At 46.6% G+C, this 15,471-nt stretch overlaps 1 protein-coding gene across 8 annotated transcripts in view; it reads left to right on the plus strand.

Annotated features, from left to right (window-relative positions):
• The first annotated feature begins 317 nt into the window (after positions 1-317).
• Positions 318-15,471, plus strand: part of PUM2 (pumilio RNA binding family member 2) — an 88,521-nt gene continuing 73,367 nt past the window's right edge. For 3 of the 8 annotated variants that reach the window (XM_020967407.2, XM_020967410.2, XM_020967413.2), the window contains exon 1: positions 320-433. The gene's annotated coding sequence lies outside the window, so the exon portion shown is untranslated. Of the gene's footprint in view, positions 434-9,732; positions 9,793-10,525; positions 10,913-15,471 lie in introns of all 8 variants that reach the window. The other 5 variants (XM_078149218.1, XM_078149219.1, XM_078149217.1 and 2 more) reach the window with 4 other exon arrangements.

Raw genomic sequence — 15,471 nt, forward strand, 5'->3', positions numbered from 1 at the left:
CCCGGGAGGGCCGCAGGGAAGGAAGGCGGGACGTGCGTGCGTGCGCGCGCCCTGCCCCCCGGGAGCCCGAGCGCGCGCGCTCCCAAAGGCTCTGGACCCCAGGCACTCCCAGGGTACCTCGCGCGGCGTAGGGGGCGCGCGCGGCGGCGTCCTCGGCGTCGGGCGCGCGGCCGGGGAGGCGGCGGCGGCGGCGGCGGCGGCGGCGGCCATGTTGTTGTGAGTGAGCCCTGTGTGTCTCTCACGGTCGGGCCCCGGCGCTTCGGGGGCGGCGGAGGCGGCGGACACGGGGACGGGCACGGGCACGGGCCGGAGGAGGAGGCGGAGGAGGAGGCGGAGGCCGAAGGACGCCGAGGAGACGCCGCCGCCGCCCGACGACCAGGAGCAGCCGCGGGCCCAACGGTCGGTCGGTGTCCCGGGCCGCGGAGGCCGCCCCGTAAGTGCCCCCCACGCTGGCTCTCGAGCCGGCCTCCCCACGCGCGTCCCGCCCAGCGTGGGACCCCTCCCCGGTCGGAGGGCCTGCTCGGCGCGGGGTGGGGGGGCGCGGACTGCCCGTTGCGCATGCGCTCTTGGGGCCCCGCCGCGCGGCGGGGGACCGAGGGGAGGGAGGAGGGAGGGGGCGCGGCCCCACTGTACAGATGGGGAAACCGAGGCCCCGGCCACCCCTCCAGCGGCCCAGCCCCTCGTTTTTGTTTCGTGATGGGGAAACTGAGGCCCGCCGAGGCGCGCGTGGGTCGGGTGAACTTGCCGGGCTCGGGCGTTGGCGGGCCCCCGGATGGGGGAGGCGGCACAGGGCCCGGGCCTGGTGACCTTGGACAGGCCGATCCCCTTCCGGGCCTCAGTTTCCCCAATTGTGAGCGGGGCGCGTTCGGTTCGATGGGCCTGGCCCAGGCTCCTGGCAGCCCCCCTTCTGGCACGGGACGGGTGTGGAGTGGGGTGGGGGCGAAGTCGGGATCCCCTCCTGAGATGGGCGCGTCCACGGCCCCCCCGGTTCGGGTTGGGGCTGCCCGTGCTCCCGCCTTGTCTCGGGCCGTTGTGGGGGCGCCGCTTTCGGTGGCGCGGGGGGGGGGGGAAGCCCGTCTCCCACCGCCTGCCCTGGCCGGCGTTCTCCAGGTGACCCGAGTGGGGGAGAGCGCGTGGGGAGTTGCGTCGGCCGTGAAAGGCAGCTGGGCCGTTTGCTCGAAGCGGCGGTTCCTGCGCTAGAGGAGGTACAGTTCCGAAGGACGGCGGTGCTGAGGCGCAGCCGATCGTTCGGGCCGCAGAAGTTGGCCGGAGTCGTAATGGTGACTCCTCAGAAAGCTCGTGCAGCTCACCTCCGCTCTGCGTCTGTGCAGCCTCCCAGGCCCGGCCTGTTGGCCGAGAGGATCTGCTGCTGGCTCGGGCCCCGAGGGCTTCCTGGCTGCGCTTCCCTGGGCCGGGGGCCTGCCTTCTCTGAGAATGCCGGCAGAGCCTCGGATTCCTCTCCCCTGTGGGTTGTGGGGTGGATGGTGATGGAGTAATCTTCTAGGGATTGACCCTCATTCGGGGTTCAGGGCACTTGGATGACCCTCTAATCCCTGTGCAGACCTTGCTCAGCCTTTTTGTCTTGGCCAAAAACACGAGTGGGACCAAAAAGAGAAGGCCACCTTGCTGGGGACGTTGCAGCGATTGCCACACAGGAGAAAGCTTTCCTTTTTAAAAGCATTTTAATTCAAGAATTCCTTCAAAATCTCCCTCTGGAGCCCACCTCCTACAGGCCTTTCCAAGTGTCATTCTGACACCCTCCCTCAAAATAGGCAATCTGAAGGCAAGGCTGTTTTTGCCTTTCTTTGCATGCCCAGGGCTTAGCCTAAATGGCCTTGACAAGCAGAATGCAATCGCTCTTTCTTTTACTAAAATGCATGCTGAATGAATATATAGGATCTCCCAGTTTCCAGTGCCCAATGAGAACAAAAAAATGTAAATGCAGTTTGCAAGGAAAGCAGGGAAAATGGCAAGGAATACAGAGTGGAAAAGCAGCCACACTTAGAGGTGTAGCAACAGGAAAATCTTGCAGGTTTTCGGTATAAGCCAGAGACCATGGACAGGTTGGGATTTTTCATCTTGTGTAAAGTATTCCATTTCAAATACAGAAGTCCCCCGTGGCTGCTCCTCCTGAAGTCAGTGTGGAACTCAACTTTCAGAAGGCTTGTTAGTGTCATGTATTCAGAAGCACAAGGCTTATCTGCTTTTTCTCATGACATTTTCTCAGTTTGAGGTGACAGCTTTTTAAAATGCTAGTTGTCATTCATTTAGGACTTTTCTAGTTGAGCACATGTGTGTTTGGGCCTGCCAGGGAGTCATTTCCGATCTTCAGTGAGCCATCCAGCAAAGGAAAGGGAAATCCAGACTTTCCTTTAGTCGCCTTCCTTCCCTATGCATTTGGTGATGTGCTTGAATGGCCCCTTTTTTGGCGCCAGCCATTGGATGTCTTAGAATCAGTTGCAGTGGTTCGTATTTTAGCTTCGGGGTGGCAGCCAGACCACCTGTCCTGCGACTTGTTCCTAGTTCTTTGTGTCTCCCTGTCCACTTCTCCTTTGTGCCACTTTGCTCCTATTTACACTTGATTACCCCCCCTAAATGTAGTTGGAAAAATACTTGTAGATCTCAGTATTTTCTGTACACCTTGCTCCGTGCATATAGTAATGGATCTAGGTAGAGCTTGAAGGTTTGCAAAGCCCTGGCAGCTTCCTCTCATTTGACAGATGAGGAACTGAGGCAGACAGGGTCAGGTGAGTTGCCTGGAGTCTGTATGTTTGTTGGAGGGGTTTGTGCTGTGCACCTTGCTCGTGTGGGGATGAAGGTAGCCTCAGAGGAGACCATGGTCTGTGGCTTATACCGAAAACCTGCAAGATTTTCCTGTTGCTACACCTCTAAGTGTGGCTGCTTTTCCACTCTGTATTCCTTGCCATTTTCCCTGCTTTCCTTGTGAACTGCATTTACATTTTTTTGTTCTCATTGGGCATTGGAAACTGGGAGATGCTATATATTCATTCAGCATGCATTTTAGTAAAAGAAAGAGTGATTGCATTCTGTTTGTCAAGGCCATTTAGGCTAAGCCCTGGGCATGCAAAGAAAGGCAAAAACAGCCTTCCTTCAGATTGCCTATTTTGAGGGAGGGTGTCAAAATGATACCTGGAAAGGCCTGTAGGAGGTGGGCTCCAGAGGGAGATTTTGAAGGAAGCCAGGGAGAGGAGGCTGAGATGCAGAGGGAGGACATGCATTCCACAAATGGGGGACAGCGACAACAAAGGCCGAGAACGGGAAGAAGGAACTGAATTCTGGACAGCTTTTAGTGCCTAAGGGAGGGCTTTTATATTTGATGCAGAAGGGCAAAAGTCACTGGAGTTTAAATTTAGGTTGCCTTAGGAAAATCACTTGGGCGGCTTAGGAAGCTTTGAGAAGAAAAAACCTGAAGCTGGGAGGCCAGTTAGAAGGCTGTCTCAGTAGTTTGGGTAAGAGGTACTGAGGGCTTGAGCTAATGATAATAATAACTAACATACAGGGCTGCTCAGTATGTCCAGCCAGGAGTCAGGAAGACCAACTTCCTAGTTCATATATAGTCCCAGACACTTATTAGCTGTGTGACCCTGGGCAAGTCCCTTAACACTGTTTGCCTCAGCTTCCTCATCTGTCAAATGAGCTGGAGAAGGAATTGGAAAACCACACCAGTATCTTTGCTACGAAAATCCGAAAAGGGATCACAGAGTCCAACATGACTGAAATGACTTAACAGCAACAGGAAATACAATGTTGTGTGCCAGGCAATGCGTTAAGTACTTTTTACAAATATTACCTCACTCGATCCTCATAACAACCTTGGGAGCTAGGTGATATTATCATCCCCAGTTTACAGATGAGGAAACTGAGGCAGTTTCAATGACTTGCCCAGGGTCAACCAGCTAGTAAGTGTCTGAGGTTGGCTTTGAACTCAGGCCTTCTTGATTCCAGGCCTGGTGCTCTATGGTGGTGCCTCTGAGCTGCCAGGTGAGCTGAGGTGGTGGCTGTGGGAGTGAAGAGAAGGGGGCCTCAAAAACAGGTGTGAAGGTAGAATGGACTAGCTTTTGCATTGGATTGGCTCTGTGGTGTGAGTGAGAGTGAGGAGCCTGGGATGGAAAATGAGGGAAGCTCAGAATTGAGGAGGCTTTTGGGGAAAGCATGATGTGCTGTGTTTGGGACAGGTGGAGTGTGCGATGCCTATGGGGCACTCCATTGGGAAGGACCAAAAAGTACGGTAGCTCTGGAGAAAGACTAGGCCTGGATATAATATACTGATAGATTTGTGTGTTCTGCAGTGAACATCTCTCTGCATCTCACCAGCTGCACTGCTTAGTTTTGGATCTCTACCCAACTCGCCACATGCTTCCAGCTTTGGGACTCCTCCTTCCACGGTCCCCTTAGTTTTCTTGGCCCCTCTGAATGGTGGGGGAGCGAAAATGCCTTCCAAAGTCTCCCTTTAAACAGGGCTCCAGAGCCCAGCCAGCTCTTCCCTTCCCACCACCTGCTTTACTTGATTTCCACTCTACCATTACCATTCTCCCCACCCCCAAAGCTTTTTAGCTTCCTTTTGTGTATTGTGTTCCCCCTTTATATTGTAAGAGGCTGTCTTTTTCCTATTTGTATCCCCCGGTACCTGGCAGAGTAGAAGCATAGTAAATGTTTATTATATTGCGTTATACTATGCTAGTCATAAAAAATAGAAAAGACCAAAAAAACCCCAGTCCCTGCCCTCAAAGAACTTCTGGTTTGTTTGGTTTTTTTTTGGGGGGGGGGAGCCCGTCAGAGAACAGCATAAACATATATAAGAAAACATAAAATTTATACAAAGTAGTATACCGTGGTAGAGTCCCAGCAGTGGGAGACCTCCACATATACCCTGTGCCCAATTCCTTGGGCATTGGAGCTAAGCTTGGAAGGAGACTGGTGACCTGAGGAGGACAGGGCCCCTGGGACTGAGCAGCATCAGCAGCATCAATCCCAGAATGCTTTGCACAGGGACGGGCAAACAGATCAGCTTGGCTGGCTATGGGAGGGAGGGAGGTAGTAAGGGGCAGCCTGCCCTACACACCATCTCCCCCCCATTTCCATGGGCTTCTATTTTCTCATTTCTTTTCTGGAATCATTATTAGCTTTTCAGTTACTTACCTTCCTTTTAGTGATTTTTCACTTACATTTTTGTAATTTGAGTATGTGGTTCCTTTGGCTCTTTGTTTATTTCAGTGCTCATATGTGTTCTCATATTTCTCTGAATTCCTCGTATTTGTAATTTCTTATAGCACAATAATACTACATTTCTCTATTAAAGTGGTTTTTTAAAGCAGTTTTTTAAATTTTTGGACACCTACCTGGTTTCCAGGGATTTTTGTTCTCAAAAAAAGTGCTTATATCAGTTTTGTGGTATATATTGTTTCTGAGTTTGACTTCCTTGGAGTATGCACAGAAGTGCTATCTTTGGGCCAGAAGGCTTAGTCGTCTGATTTGCATGATTTCCAATTGATTTCCAGAACATTTGGACCAGTTCACAGTTCTGTCAATGATGTGTTTCTTAATGCCTCTCTTTCTGTGTCCCCCTCCCGTCTAATGACTGTTTGTAGTTATTGGCATCTGTGCCATTTTGCAGGGTACGGGGCAAAACCTCAGAGCTGTTTTAATTGGATTTTCTCGTACCTAAGGATTTGGATCATATTTTTAAATGGCCATTTGCAGTTTGCAATTTTGAAAATTTTTCATATTCTTTGGTCACATATATTAGGAAATACCTCTTCAATATTTGCGTCAGTATTTTGGATATCCAAAATACGTCATACACATTCCCCTCCCCTACACTAAACAGTTTGTTTTATTTTATCTTCGTTGTCCACACAAAAGCCTTTTGATTTTATGTAACTGAAATTGTTGTCTTGGTATAAACTCTGTGCCTGGTTTAGTTAAGAATTCTGTCACCCCCAGCTGGGAAAGGGACTTAACTTCATCTTGAGCTCTTCATCCCTTTAGTTTTCCGGTGACCTTTTTGTGATCATTGGCTCATGATCAGATGAGATGTTTGTGGGTAGCACAGTAGCTGGCACACAGTAGGTGCTGAATGTCTGTTTCCTTCCCCTTCTACAGTATTCTCTAGCATGGGAAGCTCTAGCTAAGTGTCACAGTTAGTGGGATTCACCTTTGTTCAGTTCACAGCTACTGAAGCTTAGGTTTTCTGGAATTTACGTTGATCTGAAAGGGGGGGCAGGACACCACCTTTAGCTCTTACAGGTCTGCAGAGTGGCAGAACTTTTGAAAGGTAAGACTGAAAGTTAGTCCATGGCTTCTGATTTCAGTCTCTACTAAGATCAAGTGGCACTGGTTTGTTTTGAAGGACGTGACTGTCTTGGTTTCTGTGGTCAGCACCTCAAAGGAGGCATGATAAGGTTCAGTCTCCACTTGTAGATGCTGAAAATCTTACAAGTAATTGCTGTGGGTGAGATCCTGACTGTGTGAGAAGTGGGCTTCTGACATTAACAGTGTCACACTTCTCTTCGGACATTCACGCTGTCTCTGGAATGGCAGAGTCAATTCCCCTAGTGACATAGTAGCATTCTCTAAGTTTGCATTTTGCTTTGGGATTGAGAGCCAGTACAGAAGCTTCATCAGTTTTTCTTACAAAGAGCTTGTATTTTCTCTCTCTCTTTTTTGGTTAGGCAGTTGGGGTTAAGTGACTTGCCCAAAGTCACACAGCTAGTGAGCTTTATGTGTCTGAGTTCAGATTTGAATTCAGGTCCTCCTGACTTCAGGGCCAGTGCTCTATCCACTGTGCCATCTAGCTTCCCCTGTATTCTCTTTTGATAGAACTTTAGTAGGTGTTCTTCAAAATTCTGATGTTGGCTTCATTTTTTTGAAGAGGCAAGCAAGCTCATTGTAAAGTGGTTCATGTCGAGTGTGATTTGGCAGGAGTATCTGAAAGGTTTTGAAGAGTCTCAGGGAGACATTTTCTATCCAATTTAGCAAGTTGGTCATGAGTTTTGGGGGCCTGTTTTTATCACGGGGTGTTTGGGTGGTGATAATGGTCGTCTGCATCACCCCAGCCAAGGGTGGGCAGTGGGTACATGGGAATGTGTGTATGAATCCATCTTCTGCTTATATGTAATTAAAGCATTACTTTGAATGTGAGTTTACATTCAGACGTAAATGTGAGCTGAAGGTGTCTTGAAGCAGAGATGAAGTCCCTGCTGCCGGGTGTCCCTGAGAACCCTCCACCCTCCACACTATACTCGGGCCTCTCAGCAAGCTTAGGGCTTTCTATGGATGACTTGTTGTGATGTACATTCCAGAATGAGCTTGGTTCTGCATCTGGTATTTTGTACGTTAGTCCTGAGAGGTCAGATTGAAAGGTTAGGCTTTGTGTTTTACATTTTTGTGGGAGAACCTGATCATGAGGACTGTTGAATGGAAGAGAACAAGCATTTATTAAACTACTTTTGTGTGTTAAGCACTTTACAAATGGAACTTTGTTTGATTCCCTACAACGCCCCTGAGAAGAAGGTGTTGTTCCCATTTTACAGATGAGGAAACCAAGCCAGAGTGGTTCAGTGGCTGCCCAAGGGCCCACTGTTAGAAATTCCTGAGGATGTACTTGAACTTAGACCTTCTTGCTTCTAGGCTTGATGCGTTGGACACTGCGGCACTACCACATATAAAAAACTTAGTTCAGTTTGGTTGCCCTTTTGAGACCCGAGGTCTTAGGACCATCCCCACATAGCTAGAGAGGACCCTTCAGGGCCATCTAGTTCTTCATCATCAGTCAGCAAGCATTTAGTAAGTTCCTCTGTATAGGTACCCCCCCCCCCCACCGGGGTGGGGTGGGGAGGGCAGCTCACGATCACAAATAAAATCATCTCTAGGGAAAGGACTAGATCTGTGACTTCATTGTGATCCCTTCACCATTGAAGGTTGGGGAACTAAGGTGAGTAACCAGTTTATGGTCAGAGGCAACACTTGAGTCCAGGATTTCCTGGCCTGGAAATTGGCTCTTTATCCACTTATGCCATGCTGCTCAATGTGTGGGATATGATATTACAGATATATGTATATGTATATACAAGGTCCTTTATATTTTTAACCAGAATGTGGGTAGAGGAGGCAGCTGTGGGGATCTGGTTTGGCTTCCTGTAGGAGATGGCCCTCCAGCTGAGCTTAGAAGGGAATTCTGAGAGACAGGATGCCTTGTAGTCATGGGGCTGCTGATTGCAAAGGTGGGCTGCGACCTGGAGGGTTGTGTTGGAGGAATAGCAAGGATCCACTTTGGCTGAGCTCTGTAGGACAAAGGTCACATTTGCCGAAGGAGGAAGGTGCCCCCCAAGGACCCCAATAATGGGGGGGACTTGGAACTGCTTTTTTGTTTCTTTTTCCTTTCTGCATCAGGCATTTGACTAGGGATTGGGCCAAATGTGGCCTTTTGGAAAATTAGCACCATTAGCAAGATAAGTAGTTGGTGGTAGTAGTTTATTGTGTATGTGTTCTCCTGTTTTCCTCTTTGGAGTGAATATCACTGTTCCAGTCAGGACCTGGCTTTGACTCTTGGCTATGTTGCTGTCTGTATGACCTTTGGACAGTTCATTTACATCCTGTAGGTCTTTCCTCACCAGTAAAATAAGTAGTGCCCCTAAATGAAGCTTGAAGTTCTTTCTGATTCTAGACCTGTGGATGACATGTAGTTTTGTGTTATAGTTTCCTTGAGTGATGTCTCAGTGTCAAGACAATTGTCAAGACAATCGTAAAAGCTTATAGTGTGATGCTGTTTGGCCAGCCTCATATAAAGCATGTAGAATACTTCTTTTATCATTCCTCAGAAGTGGTAGCTAAAGCTACCTTAGTTTCTTCCTATGCAGTAAAATGTTTTATCCTTTCTAAACATAAGAAGACATTTGTAGAAAGTGATTGCTGCTTTAGGGACTTTTCCATCATCACTTGGTTACAGAACTGGTGCTGAGTGAGCTCCAGAAGTCCATGGACTTCTCTGGGACAGAAAGCTCCCTTGGTTGAGCAGTCTCTGTGATTCATCTGTTGAGGGAGGTGGGGAGTAGAGATGGGCTGGGGTAGGGGGATCCTCAGGGCAAGTAAGTCCAAGTAACTCTCAGGTTCTGGGGATTAGTTAATATTTTTGGTTGGAAAGAAATCTTTGTGGACTGAAGGAAGATGGTTTAATGGCTAAAGTTCCAGTTTGAGATGTATGTAAATCAAAACATCTTGTGTTACTGTAAGATATGAGAGGAAGGAGATCTGTCCCCTCACAGAAGAGACCATGTGAGATGATCCTGCCATTTTGAGTCACAGAAAAATTCCTTATGTGAGTTTTCCAAATGAGGAAATTCAGAATGTTTCCTAATCACATATGGAGCAGTTGGTGGCAGTGAGTGGACTACCTGGCCTGGAGTTGGGAAGGCCTGAGTTCAGATGTGGCCTCAGATGTAAAGTGCTGAGTGCAATGCCTGGCACATAGTAAATACTCTTATAAATGTTAGCTGTTAAGGAGAATTTCACTAGGAGGTTTTGATACTTGAAAAATTGGGCAGGAGAACAGGAGGGCAACGTTTCTACACCTGCTAGTGTGTAATGATTGGTCAGCTGTGGATTCTGGATGAGTTTCTGAGTGGATTGTCATTATGCTGATAAAACAATATGCTGATATTTCCATAGAGCTTTCAAGATTTGTGAAGCCTTTTCCATTTGATCTCATTTCAGCCTTGAGAGAAGTACTACAAATGTTCTCCTTCCTATTTTGTGGATGTGGAAAGGGGCCAGGTGAGTCACACAGCCTTTGGGGGTCAGAGTTCAACCGAGAGGTTCCTGACTCGATAGTTTTCGTAGATTTTAAGAATAAGTGAAGGGCCCTCTGGCTGACCCTGTGGGCGAAACACTGCTGGGTAAGCTTAGATGCTTTCAGAAATTGTTGTGTGGCTAGACTTGAGAAGAACCATTTGGGGTTCATGGCAGCCTGAAGGTGGAGGAGCCCTGTGTTCTCCTCTGAGATGTTGGGAGGGAGGGTATCCACTTGGGTTCAAAAAATCAGCATCGAGAGCAAGATTTGGGGGGTATAGTTAGGTTGCAGTACATCTGAAAAAGATTGGAGTGGGGGGGAGGAGAAATAATGAGAATTTAGGCATTTTAAATAGCCAATGGGCATTGCCAGACTGAAGGTCAGGGGAGAGACTGGGGCTGAATATGTGAAGCTGTGAATCATCTTCATAAGATGTTGTAATTAAGACACGATTGGTAACATTGGAGAAAACAGCTTTACTTGACTGAAGGGCTTAGGAGCTAGATTGCAGTGGTTTCAGTGAATGAGAGGAGAGGAAGTGGATAAAGTGAGTATAGACAGATTTTCTAGGAGTTTGGTTGAAAAAGGGAGGACAGATATAGAAGGGGAGGGCCTGGAGAAGTGTTTTTTTTTTCTTCCAGTTACATGTAGAGATCATTTTCAGCATTCACCTTCATTCCAAGTTTTTTTCTCTCCCTCTTCTCACCCCTCCCTAAGATGGCGAACAGTCTGATACAGGCCATGCACGTACAATCATATTAAACTTATTTCTACATTATTCATGTTGTGAAAAAAGAATCAGAACAAAAGGGGAAAACCGTGAGAAGGAAAAAACAAAAGAAGAGCAAATAGTCTGCTTCGATCTGCATTCAGACTCCATAGTTCTTTCTCTTTATGTGGATGTAATTTTCCATCATGAGTTTTTTGGAATTGTCTTATCATTGCATTGCTCCGAAGAGCAAAGTCTGTCAAAGTTGGTCATCGCAGTGTTGCTGTTAAGTATGTACAACATTCTCCTGGTTCTGCTCTCTTCACTCAGCATCAGTCCATACAAGTCTTCCAGGTTTTTCTGAAGTCTGCCTGCTCATCATTTCTTATAGCACAGTAGGTATTCCATTACATTCATATACCACAATTTGTTCAGCTATTCCCTAATTGATGGACGTCCCCTCAATTTCCAGTTCTTTGCCACCACAAAAAGAGCTGCTATGAATATTTTTGTACGTATGGATCCTTTTCCATGATGTCTTTTGGATACAGACCTAGCTATGATATTGCTGGATCAAAGAGTGCACAGTTTGGTTGCCCTTTGGGCTTAGTTCCAAATTGCTCTCCAAAATGGTTGGATCAGTTCACAACTCCACCAACAATGCATTAGTGTTCCAATTTTCCCACATCTTCTCCAACATTCATCATTTTCCTGTTTTGTCATGTTAGTCAATCTGATAGGTGTGAGGTAGTACCTCAGTGTTGTTGTGATTTGCATTTCTCTAATCAAAAGTGATTTAGAGCATTTTTTCATATGACTATAGATAGCTTTAATTTTGAGAAGTGTTTTCTAAGAGTGGAGGAAGTTTGGGCATGTTTGGAGGCAGTAAGAATGGATAGGGGATAGGGAGGGATTGAAGAAACAGTCTCCTGCAGGGGCACCTAGGTGGCGCAGTGGATAGAGCTCCGGCCTTGGAGTCAGGAGGACCTGAGTTCAAATTCTGCCTCAGACACTTGACAGTTATTAACTGTATGACCCCGGGTAAGTCACCTGATTGCCTCACCAAAAAGCAAAACCAAAACAAAACAAAAACCCAATCAGTCTGCTGGAGAAGGTGGGAAGGAGTACACAGCTGTTTTCAAGGGGCTGTCTGTCATGTGCCCACAGAGAGGGCAGAAGTTATGGCTGGATGTCAGCAGAAACGTCTGCCAGGTACTCCCCTTTGGAGGTCTTCGAGCAAAGACTGAATGATCAATTCTGAGGAAGTTGTCATGGGAATACTTTTAAATGAATGAGTTGGGTTTGATGACTGAGGAAGGCCTTTCTAACTGAATCCGTGATCCTATGAGCTGCAATTCTAAGTATAGTATTAAAAAATTTTTTTTTTGAATGTTTAAATTTAATGTTTTTATTTTTTAAAACAATGTTTAAATTTACACATTATAGCTCTTGGTACAGATATATCAGAGAAGAAAGATTGTGTGAGATCAATGTAGTTTCCAACATTATCATTCTGCCCAATTTGCTCTCTCTAGAGTTCTTAGTGATCTCTCTAAATCCAGTGGCCTTCTCTCAGTCCTCATTCTCCTTGACCTCCCTGCAGCTTTTGACACTGTTGGTCATTCCTCTTTGATATCCTCTTTTCTCTAGGTCTTTGGGACTCCCCCTTCCTCCCAGTTTTCCTAATTGTCTAACTGCTCCTTCCCTATTTCTTTTGCTGGCTCCTCCTCCAAAGCCCTCTAACCAGAGGTATCTCAGCGCTTTGTCCTGGTCTCTCCACTTCCCTCTCTCATCAGTTCCCATGGATTTAATAACCATCTCTGTTCCAATGATCCTCCAACCTCCCAATACTGCCCCTCTCTCTCTGCTCATTCCAGTCTCTCATCTCCAACTGCCTTTTAGACATCTCAAACTAGATGTCTAGTAGACATCTGAAATTCAACATGTCCAAAACAAAACTCGTGATCTTTCCCCTCTAGGTGCCCCTTCTCCCCCTTTACTTTCCTTGTTGGAATAGAAAGCAATGCTCTCCTCCCAGTGCCCCAGGCTCCCAACTCAGGAGCCATCCTGTGCTCCTCACTCTTTCTCACTCCCTAGATCCATTACGGTGTTAAGGCCTGTTGAATTTCCCTCTGCTGCATCGCTGGTCAATTTCACCGTTGCATCATCTCCAATACAATCTCCAATCCATCCTCTTCTCTCTTCTGACACTGCTCCTACCCTGGTGCAGACTCTTATCACTGTAGACCTGTGGACTATTGCAGTAGGTGGGGGGGGGGTGCTGCCTGCCTCAAGGCTCTCCCCTCTCCAATCCATCCTCCATTCAGTTATCACCAAAGTGATTCTCCTAAAGCACAAATCTGCCCTTGTCACTTCCTACTCCTTAAACTCCACTGGCTCCCTAGCACCCTCACGAGTACATACAAAATGCTCTGTTGGTATTCGGTGCCCTTCATACCTAGCCCCCCTCCTCCCTTTCTAGTCTTCTTACACCTCATTCCCTAACATGTACGGTGACACTGGTCTCCTGGCTGTCCCGTGAATAAGACCCTCCATCTTTCAGCTTGGAGCATTCTCTGTGGCTGACCACCATCCCTAGAACACTCGACTTCCTCTACTCCAACTGCTGAGCTTCCTTCAAGTCCCAACTAAAAGCTCTCCTATGGGAAGTCTTTCCCACCCCCTCTTCATTCCAGTGCCTTCTTCTGTCATTATGTCCTACTTAGATTTGTATATATTTCCACGTTGTTTTCCCCATTAGATTGTAAGCTCCTTAAGGGCAAGGGGCAGTATCTTTGCCCCTTTTTTTGTATCCTCAGTGCTTAGCATAGGGCTCAGCACACAGAAGGTGCGTAATAAGTGTTGATTGGCTTATTTATGATTTTGCAGTATTCACTTTTGATATTTTTTGGGGGGCAGTTTTCTCCTTTAATATTGTAGTTATTGAATCAGTTGTTTTCTTGGTTCTGTTGACTTTGCTCTGCATCAGTTCATGCTCCTTCTATTCATTACATTCATGTACCACAATTTGTTTAGCCATTCTCCAGTTAGTGGGATTCTCTTTTGTTTCCATGTCTTTGCTATTACAAAAAAATGCTGCTAAAATAAATATTTTGGTGTACGTAGAGAATTTCTTCTTACTAGTGGCCTCCTTGTGATATAAGCCCAGTAATGGAATCTCCAGGTATGGACATAGAAGTCACTTTATTTGCATGATTCCAAATTGCTTTCCCACATGGTTGTACCTAATTCACAGCTCCACAAGCTATGCGCCATTGGCAGCTGGGTGGCCCAGAGTCAGGAAGACATGAGTTCAGATTTGGTCCCAGGGACTTCCTCACTGTGGGACCCTGGGCAAATCACTTCATTTTTGTCTGCCTCAGTTTACTGATCTGTACAATTGAGATCATAACAGCACCTACCTCGAATGGTTGTTGTAAGGATCAAATGAGATAATTTTTGTAAAGTGCTTAGCCCAGGGCCTGGCACATAGTAGGCACTTAACCCTTGCCTCCCTCCCTCTTTCATGCCTTCCTGTCCTCCAGCATTGATTGTTGCTTTTTTTTCCTCGGCTTTGCAGGGTGTGAGGTAAAACCTCTGGGTTGTTTTGATTGGCATTTCTCTTTTTAGGGGCTTGGTGCAGTTCTTCTGAGAAGTGTTTGTTCTTATCTTTTGACTATTTATTGGGGAATGGTTCTAGGTCTTATAGCTGTCTTGTCACTGATTTATATATGTTGGACACCAAATCCTCGTCAAAGAAATTTAATAGAGACTTTGTTCTGTGTTAGCCACCTCCCTCCTGGTCTTAGGTACCTGCAGGAGCTTTTCAGTTTCGGATACTCAAAACCTTGTTTGGTTAAGAATACAGCTCCTACCCCCAGATAGTTCTTAAACAAAAGTACAAACCTGGAGTTTGTTACAAATTCCATTTTTGTTTTTGTTTTTGTTTTGGCTAGGCAGTGGGGTTAAGTGACTTGCCCAAGGTCACACAGCTAGTAAGTGTTAATGTGTCTGAGGCCGAATTTGAACTCAGGTCCTCCTGAATGCGGGGCTGGTGCTCTATCCACTGTGCTACCTAGCTGCCTCCTTTGTTTTTGTTTTTTTTTTTTAAAGATGATTTTTTTAGGAAGACTTGAGACAGCACAGACTGGATAAAAATCATCTTTATTAATTGCCCAAAGTTGTTTAGTGACCCTTTTCAAATAAAATAACACAAAACACAAATTGAATCAAAGTGGCTAAGGGAAGATGTCAGCAAATCAGTGACTTGAGAGTTTTCATTATGATACTTGCTAAGAAGTCACCAACAAGACAGCATCTTGAATCCAGGTTGACTTTTCCCTTTGTACGTTCTGTGGGCAGCTTTTTGTTGATGGTTATAATAGAGCACAGAGCTGTATTTTACTAAATGTTCTTTTAGGCAGAGCCCTGCCTTCCAGATGCTCTAACAAAGTTTGTATACTTTCCATCATCAGAGCTCAAGACTAGATTCTTTGTCACTTAGCGCTTTATCAAAATAGGGTGCGGAAGGCCTGTTGAGAAGCAAAGGCACCACCTAATATTGTCTTACACCTTCTCTGGGCAGCTCCAAAAAAGTATTTTGAAGCTGTCATCTCATTGAGTCTCATGTCACCTTTTTCAGATAGGTAGTTAGCTAGCATTGACATAGGACCTACTATGTGCCAGGCACAATGCAGAGAACTTTACAGATATTCTCTCTTTCAATCCTCACAACAACCCTGGGAGGTAGGTACTTTGATTGTCCCCATTTGACCGGATCACATAGCTAGGAAGTGTCTGAGGCAAGGTCTGAACTGATTTAGGGATTCCTAACCCCAAGCTGGTGCTTGGTGCTATATGGTGTCTCCTAACAAGGAATCAATCCTCTAATGCTTCCAAGTGAGTTGTTTATAGTGTAGAGGTTTTATGATGTATTCTCTTTCTTGTGGCCGGG

This window comes from Phascolarctos cinereus, unplaced genomic scaffold, assembly GCF_003287225.1.
Source record: "Phascolarctos cinereus isolate Bilbo 61053 unplaced genomic scaffold, phaCin_HiC Scaffold_2;HRSCAF=192, whole genome shotgun sequence".
NCBI lineage: Eukaryota > Metazoa > Chordata > Mammalia > Diprotodontia > Phascolarctidae > Phascolarctos > Phascolarctos cinereus.